This window comes from Manis javanica, chromosome 1 (assembly GCF_040802235.1).
Source record: "Manis javanica isolate MJ-LG chromosome 1, MJ_LKY, whole genome shotgun sequence".
In the NCBI taxonomy this organism is placed as follows: domain Eukaryota; kingdom Metazoa; phylum Chordata; class Mammalia; order Pholidota; family Manidae; genus Manis; species Manis javanica.
Window position 1 is genome coordinate 87,149,435 of NC_133156.1, and position 8,433 is coordinate 87,157,867.

Consider the following 8,433-nt stretch of genomic DNA (forward strand, 5'->3'; position numbering starts at 1 on the left):
GTGGTTGCCAGCGGCTAGAGAGAAGGAATTGAGAAGTTGCAAATCAATAGCCATAAAGTTTCAGTTAAGCAATATTAATAACCTCTAGAGATCTGTTGTACAAGATTGCACCTATAGTTAACAATACTGTACTGTATGCTTAAAAATTTGTTGAGGGTAGATCTCATGTTAAGCATCTTACAATAAAATTAAATTTTATATAAGTAAATACCATAGATGAAAGCCTTTTATTTCAATACCTAGCTAAGACTCTCTATTGTTATTCCTCCTTGTCAGCCTCCACTCCCACTCCCACCCCACCCTAAGAAGCATGAACAAGACAAATAACAACAAAATCCCTAAAAGTTGGTTTACATTTAAAAACACAATTAAAATGACACAATTAAGAAAAATCCTTCAAAATTAAAGGTTCAGCATTTTTCGCACTTAAGAACCTTGATCTCTTTAATGGCAAAGTGCAGGTACGTGAAAGGGGCTATTTGTAAGTGACATTTCAGAGATGATGGATTAGGAAAACTGGGAACTTGACCCTGAGAGAGACACTCGCCTGCCTCATATCCACTTTGCACACACACCATCTTCTAAATACGGCTCTAGGAAGCCCTATAGAAAACGAGAAGAGACTGAAGCACAGTGACTGGGGGAAGAGAGGGAATAATAAGGGAATTTTGTAACAATAAGGAAGAAAGTTGCTACTAGGAACCATAAAATTGAAAAGGTCCTTGCCATCAGTGAGGCCTTCCCATGCCCTATTTTTGTCCTGCCTTCCATCAATTTGCTTTTCTTCTCTGTTCTCTCATTTCATCCAGCTTCCACCTTTCACCTCTCCTTTTACCTTTCTGTCCTTTCCCTGTTTCTTTGGAATTTCAAGTAGTAAGACAGGTTGGACAGGAGGAGTCAGGTCTTAGGCAGGATTGCCAAATAAAATACAGGATGCCTGCTTAAATGTGAATTCTAGACAATAGTAAGTTTAATAAAATGTATGCCCCATGCAATATTTGGGACATACTATACTAAAAAAAAATCAGTTGTTGTTTACCAGAAAACTAAATTTAACTGGACATCTTATAATTTTATTTGCTAAGTTTGGCAATCCTACACTGAGGGACTCTCTGCTACTCAAACTTTAACAAGCATACAAATCGCACAAGATTTTGTTAAAAAGCAAATTCAGTAGGTATGGGGTGGGGCATGAGCTAGCTTGTTTCTCACAAGGTTCCAGACGGTGCTGGCGCTGCTTGCCTGCGGACCGACCCGTGAGTGGCAAGGATCTTGAATGTGCTTGATCAATAGAAATATGAGAGCTACACGAGAGATTTAAAATTGTCTAATAGCCACATGAAAGAAGTAAAAATAAGTAGTAAAATTAGTTTTAATAATCTTTTATTTAACCTAATATATCTAAAAATATAACTTTAAACATTTAATTTTAAAAGTTTTTAGTGAGATATTTTCCCTTCCTTTTCTGCCCCATCTGAAATCTGCTGTGTAAACTTACACACCTCTCAATTAGGACTAACCAAAATCTCAAGTGCTCAGTGACCGCGTGTGGCTAGCGCGCACTGCACTGGACGGGGCACCGACAGAACATGGCCGCCAGCTCCTCGGAGGCCCCCGTGACAGCAGCAGTGTCTGCTCACATTGCTCCTCAAATTCCCGGTCAGGAGGTGAGAGCCCAAGCCCGGATGACCCTGTACTGTGATAATTATGGTCTGTGAACACTCAGAAACCACAGTTAGTCCCTTAGTGCTTATCATATAACAGCCTTTCACGGAAACACACTTTGGTTGTATTTCCAGGCACACACATATACAAAATGTTTAATTTTAAATCAAATATTTCAATATATTTTATGCCTGATGTTCAAATTTTAACATAGCATTATTTCTATTGTTAAAATTGTCTCCCACTTGGTTAACAATACTTAAAGTAGAATAATTAATAGCTAGTGGGTTTCACACATGTATTTTAGAATAGAAGTCACACTTAAGATGTGATTGTCTAAGAAAAGCTCATCTTATGACTTTGAGGGAGAAAAGCAGTGACAAAAAATGCTAATATGATAGCTTGCAGGCTGCAAGGTGCTAGGGTACACCTGTCTGGCATTGTGCTGAACTACTCAGATGGCTCGGGTCTCAGTCCAGAACTGTGAATGGTCTGAGATTTTACCCAATTTGTAAACTAACAAGTTAGCTTGCCACAAAGTTCCATGGAGTTAGCAGAAGACATAGAGACAAAAGACTACATTTATTACATAATTCCCACACAGCAGGCAGCATGAGCATTAGTGTATTTGTGTCAGTTCCCCTCGCCCATAGAGCAATAAAGTGAGCCCAGGTGGATGCTTGTATATGCAGTGAGTTTCATTTCAGGAGACAAATCTTGAGTTTCCAAGGCTATAAGCAAACATGCCCTTTGCTACAGAGGAAAACTATTCCTACTTTTCAAGGCTGTTCACTATATAAGCATCCTAAAGATATTCCAGAACAAAGAACAATGAGTGACTCACTCATAAAATATGCAGAAAATGGAAAACACCCATCAACAGTCTCCAAGAAGTTGTACATCCAGGTGCCTTCTTTCCAACTGAAAATACCTTAGGTGTGCTTCATTTTCTGATTTACTATACATAACTAAATGAAATGTTACCTTAAAATTTGAGTATCACAAATATTTCTTCCCATAATCACATTTTACCATATGGAATTATGTTCTCACAGGGAGAAAATGAATCTAACTTAATTCTAATATCTGCCTTAAGAAGCATCTAGCATTTGCCAGACCACAGTCTCTGTTCAATCAAATGCTCTCTGAACAAAAACTGCATTAGTCAAATCAATCACAATGGTCTTTACACACTAATTCAAAATCTAAATCCATCCACTTCCTCCAAAGCTCTGCATGACCTGGCCCTTGCTGGTCTCTCATGCCTCATTTTATGCCAGCCCTTGTTCCCCCCATGCTCCAGCATGGTGGCTTGCAAGCAGCTTCTGAATGCCCCCCACATGCCAAGCTTTTTTAAACCACCTTAGTGACTTTGCACATATTGTTCCCTCTTTGGGGACCACCTCACAACCTTCTAACTCTCCCTGAATTATGTTCACTCTCATTATAACATGTCACAATTTGTACTGAGACATTTCTTCACCAGAAGGCTGCTCCATGAGGGAAAGGATCATGTCTAATCAACCTAGAGCCTAAGATACTGCTGGTCCAAGGAAGTGATCAACAAAATGTACAGAATAATAAATAAGCCTATCAAAAACTGTCACACAATTAATTCCCACTTCATGTCACATGGTTGCGACTACTAGGGCCTGAATGTTCAGGCAACTATAACTAGAAAACCAACCATTTCAAGTATTCCATCAAATTCAGTAGCTTGAAAATGCAAATAGACAAAACCTAAATTACATCAGCTTATTAGCAAAATACTATAGTATGCAATTCTTGCTTCTTGTGGAGGTGTATGATTCTGTGATAGTTAATACATGTACACTTGACTGGGCCACCAGATGCCCTTTTATTTGGTTAAACATTATTCTGAATGTCTCTCTGAAGGTATTTCTGAATGAGATTAATATTTGAATCAGCACACTGAGCAAATTAGATTGTTCCCCAGTGTGAGTGGGCCTCATTCAATCCATAGAAGGTCTCAATAGAACAAAAAGGCAGCGTAAGGGAAATGTCACTTTCTGCACGTGTCTTAGAGCACGGACATCAGTCTTTTCCTGCTTTGAGAGTCTGGAACTGGAACCATGCCATTAGCTCTCCTGGGCCTCCAGCTTGCCGACTAGCCTCCTCAGCCTCCATAACTGCATGAGCCAATTCCTATAATAAATCATATATATGTATAAAATAAATCATATATATATTTCATATATATGTACATGCAAATAAATGTACATGTATATATAAATAATATATGTATTATTATTTTTTCTCTAAAGAATCCAGATAATACAAACTTTATCAACTCAAAACCTATTTACTGCCATAATTCCCACGAATTTTCATCAGGTTAGTAAATAAAAAACTTACAAGTGCTTTTGATTTAAATGTTAATGTTTCTTACTTTAGATTCCCCTTTGACTTCTTGGTACAAGGATAATGTACCAAATTAGTAGCATATATTTACTTTCTTGGTTCTCAAACTAAATTGAAACAGGAGGCCTGTACCTTCATAAATTTTTCCACTGGACAACACTGCATGTGCTAGAGGCCAAGAATACAAGGTTAAAAAAAAAGACCCAGTCCTTGCCCCCAAAAAGCTCCCAGCCTTTTGACATAAGAAACGTGAACACATAATTGCTAGGGTCCACCCTTTTGGGATGTTTTGCCTAGCAAACCAGTGACCTCTGCTGAGATCAGCCCTACCTCCACTCCAAGCAATGGCTGATATGAGGGTAGATAGAGGCAGGTACATAACAGATAAGAGACAAGAGATGAGACATAACTAATTCTCTTGAGTTGGAGCAGCTTTCCAATTCTTGATCCTACTTCCTCATGAGGTCAGTGTGCATCTCTTGCTCCTGGGGTCTGTGAGTTACCCCAGTGTCCTTCCAATAATCTGTCTTTCGTTCTTAACACAGCTTGAAACAGGTTTCTGTTACTTATAGTATAAAAGAAACGATTGGAAGGGTTTGCTAAACAGCAGCTTGGTGCAAAAATAGAGGCATGGGCTAGAAAGGGAGATTTGAGGTTCAGGGAGAACTAACTGGCCTGGGTCCAAGGGAGGAAAAGGCCTCTACCACTCCCCAAAATGCTCTCATCAGGTACCTGCAGGGTTCCCACCTCAACAGAAACAGGAATCAGTCTTAATTCACTGAAATAAAACTCACATTAAGAATAAGAGCTATTTGATGTGCTATACTTTATACCATTTACAATAAGAGCAAAATGAATTATTTGGACAAAACTTAATCAGCACATTTAGTTTCAAAGAGAGCATTGTATACAACCGCACAGTAAAAATCCAAGATGTTGTTAGCTAAATGATATAAATTTTGAAATTTTAACTTAGAACCTATCTAACTTAAAAATTCATTAGCACATGAGCACATTATTCCATAATATGGTAAATAATACTCATGGTGGGGTTCCAGTTCAAGATGGTGATGTAGGAAGATCCCAAACTCACCTCTTTGCACAGGCACACTGGGTCTACAGCTACATACAAATGGTGTTGGGAAAACTGGACAGTCACATGAAAAAGAACGAAATGACCATTATCTTACACCATACATAAAAATTAACTCAAAATGTACTAAAGATTTGAATGAAAGACCTGAAACCATAAAACTCCTAGAAGAAAACATAAAAGGTAAATTCTTTGACAAAGGTCTTGGCAATTCTTTTTTAAAACTGACACCTAATGCAAAATCAACAAATGCAGAAATAAACAAGTGGGACTACACCACACTAAACAGCATCTACACAGCAAAGGAAACTTCACTGCACTACTACACTACACTATACTACACTACATCAGCAAAATGTAAAGGCAACCAACTGAATGGGAGAAAATAATTACAAATCATATATCTCATTAGGGGTTCATATTCAAAATGTATAAAGAACTCATACAATTCAACAGCAGAAAACAAACGATCCAATAAAGTATGAGCAGAGGATCTGAATAGACATTTTTTCCAGAGAAGTCTTACAGATAGTCAACAGGTGCATGAAAAGATGCTCAAGATTACTAATCATCAGAGAAATGCGGATCAGAACAATAAGAGATCACCACACTTGTTAGAATAGCTAGTATCAAAAAGACAAGAAATAACAACTATTGGCAAGGATGTAGAGGAAAGGGAACCCTCCTGCACTGTTGGTGGGAACATAAATTCATACAGCCAATATGGAAAACGGTATGGAGATTCCTTAAAAAATTAAAAATGGAACTACCATATGATCCAGCAATTCCAGTTCTGGACATTTATCAGAAGAACAAAAAAACAGTAATGTGAAAAGACCTATGCATCCCATGTTCATTGAAGCATTATTTACAATAGCCAAGATATGGAAACAACTGGAAAGTTAAATGTCCATGACAGATGAATAAAGAACTTGTGTGTGTGTGTGTGTGTGTGTGTGTGTGTGTGTGTATAAGACAAATCAAGAAAGTCAAATGCCATATGATCACTTTCATACGTGGAACCTAAAAAAGAAAGCAAAACACAAACCAATCTCATAAATATAGAGAACAGAAAGACTGGTGTTGCAAGAGGTGGTGGGTAGCAGGGTAGGAGAAATGGGAGAACTTTTTTTTTTAGTTTAAATTGAATTAAAAAAATTTCTTAATGAAAAATGCCTGTACTGTGACTAGTTACAGATTCATTCATTTGGGTTATCTTCATAATTAGTAATTACTACTAGAACCAACAAGATCAAAAAGTAATGTTTTAAATGAGTGGAAAAAATACTACTGTCCTATGTATACCTATATAAAGCCAGACACCCTCACTTTTCTTCCTCCATTTCTTCACTCCTTTTTCTCTTTTCAATTTAAGAAAAAATTCTTGTTTTATCTTACTTTAAGCAATGAAGTCCTAGTAACATAAAATGCTCAAAATTTTGCACATTTACTTTTATAGGAGTATTTACATTTATACAATTTACATATTATTAAATTTAAATAGCCTAGAAATAGTCCTGGTGAATCTTCATTTTACTATGGAATGCAAAGCTGGAAGAGTGACCCATGGCCATTACCCATCACAAGAGATCAACTGATCTCCACTGAATTCAGACAGTACAGATATGACCCACCTTCCATATTCTTAAATCTCTCCAGGGAATGAAATACTGAAATTTAATATCCCATTGAGGGAAAAAAATTATCTTTCTTTTCCTAGTGAGAATAATCATCTCTGATTTCTTAAAACTCAAAGGTCCCTGCTGAAATAGAAACCTATTTTGTTTTGTTTGGTTGTCAGCCAAGTTAGAGATTACCTGGAGAATAACTTTTAATACGCATATTAAAATGATAACTCTCTTCCAGGAATTTCACAAAGAGCATCAAAGAACACCATTGCCAATTCCACCTAGATCCTACTCAGAGGCTTAATTTTAATAACAAGATTTTAAAGATCAGGCCTGAATATTAGTAAGATTATATGGCAATACACATATTTCTTTAGTTCCACCTTGGAATAGATATGAGAAGTAATCACTGCACCAGAAGGTAGCTAGATGAGAGAATAAGAGGTCTCATTCATTTTGGAAAAAGGAAAAACTGGGTTTAATAATTTAACCAGGTAAAATGAAGCACTCAACATTCATCACCAGTAGTTACACAGAGCATGTAATCATCAGTCTTATTGCTTCTTCTCACTTTAAAGCTGTTATTTTAACTTGTCATATTTCCATAGCAACTAATGCCTCAATTTTTATAGCTAATTCACTAGGAATTATTTCTAACTATTCTAAATTCTAAATTCCTAACTATTCTAAAATTCTGACTGTTCTTTCCAAAAAGCTAACTTCTCCTCCATACAGTACAAAGAATCAGCATCACCCATGACTTAAATCTCCTCATTAACTGATCTAATATATGAAGACCAATCTTTCTTCTTAGTTGGGGGGACTCTGAGACAAATCAAATAATACCCCTCTTCTGTACCACCTGAGCACTAAACCAACTGGGAAATAAAACCAAGGGTAAGACAAGTGGAAGCCCAAATACCACCTTTATTACTATGAAAGGCCAGAAGGGAGGACAGAGCTTGGAGTAGGAACTGAATGGATTGTACCTGAACCCCTCCCCTGAGAAGGCAGACATGGCAGCATTATCAGGGCAGCACTGCGTTCTCAATAGGGGACCGAGGCCTGCCCCAGAAGAAACGGTGGGAGAAGTGCACTTTAATAGGAAAAGGGAGGAGCTTAACATGCCTCAACAAGTTTTCCTAAATTTACTAGATGTCACCCATCTCACCAGGCATGGAATGTGTAAAATGGAGAGAAATAAGGAGTTGGACTAATTTAACTCCTCCTTGTAAGGAAATACTAGGAAAGAGGGAAATTTGTTCTCCTTCCTGTCCCCATGTCCCTAACATTTCAAGAACTACCAAATAGGATTCTTTTGTGACAAGTGTCTATTGGTTTTCATATGTCTAGTAACCCATGTCAGGTTGCAGTTTATAAGAATACTTCAATCTTAATAACTACATCCCTTAGTTTTCCTGGTATTAGGCTGGCTAGAAAATTATTTTACATCAATTTTGTGTCTTATTTACTTAACATTCATTAAAATTTTTCTAAAACCTACAAACATGTTCTGGTGATGCAAGTTAACTTCTTCAAATCTCAATTTCCTCCTATCACATGCATGTGACATCCTACGCCTGGCACCTAAATAGCACAAAATAGTGTTGGAGATGGTAGTGGTAGTGATCACGATATGATGATGTCAGTGATTTTGTTCTTTTT